Raw genomic sequence first — 1,203 nt, forward strand, 5'->3', positions numbered from 1 at the left:
CCTTTGTATCTCCTCCAGGGCAGTTCTATGGTCAGTGTCTGTAGGACTACTAATAGATGTGTATTTCCATGCACCTAAAAGACAGTATAATAAATGAATCAGTCATCCATCAAAGGATATCAGAAGAAGACTAACATCTAATCTGCAATTCAAAAACAATGTAGTTTGACACCACTTTAACTGGGGATTTGTAGCTGCTGGAGCACTAGAGCTCTCCTTCAGAGAAGGCTAGATATCTCCACAAAGCACAAACCGAGAATCCTATAGCATGGAGCCATGGCTGTTTAAGCCGGGTCAAACTGCATTAATTCTACAGTGTAGATACAGCCTGAGTCAAGGAAGAGATTTCAGTATTAATCCAAGCTTGCATTCAGGAAAGAAGTAGATATAGGTCCAAAACACACTGCAGAAATAATCCAGTTTGAGACGGCTTTAACTGCCCTGGCTCAATGGTAGAGAATTTTGGGAACTATGATTCTGTGAGACATTTAGCCATCTCTAGCAGAACTACAATTCCCAGGATTCCCTAGCACTGGCCCAGGGCAATTAAACCAGTCTTAAACTGGATTATTTTTGCAATGTGTTTTGGATGAAGATCTTCAAATGTAAGTTGGTTTGTTTTGGAGAATCCGTGCATAAGCAGGGACTACTGTAACTGGACTTGAGCATCCGTGAATTTGAATTTTGGAACCAGACCCCATCGGATACCAAGGGCCCACTGTGCCATGCTGAAACCGATTTTATCAATACAATAAAATGGACGTTACGGTCTTATAATATCAGACCAGATATCACCATGGTGCCTAGTGGCCTTATGCATCTGAGGAATTAGACTTTACGAAAGCTGATGCTGCCATCTCTTTCTTTCAGTTAGTCTCAAAGGTGCTGCAAGACACTGATTTTACAGACTAATGAGGCTATATATATGACTAATGGTCATGATTGATCCTGGGGGCTCCTGAGCATGTCCAGAGTGCTCTCTTGCATTCCTTTTTAAAATCAGAACCAAGAAACCTTTGACTAGCCCAGGAGAAAAGCCTGGGCATAAATGAAAGAAATAACCATAGGCCTTCTTCTTTGGAGGTCTTTAAGCAGAGGCTGGATGGCCATCTGTTGGGGATGCTTTGACTGAGAGTTCCGCATGGCAGAACGGGGATGGACTGGATCAGGGCCCTTGTGACCTCTTCCAACTCTACGAATCTA

This window comes from Sceloporus undulatus, chromosome 2 (assembly GCF_019175285.1).
Source record: "Sceloporus undulatus isolate JIND9_A2432 ecotype Alabama chromosome 2, SceUnd_v1.1, whole genome shotgun sequence".
Lineage (NCBI taxonomy): Eukaryota > Metazoa > Chordata > Lepidosauria > Squamata > Phrynosomatidae > Sceloporus > Sceloporus undulatus.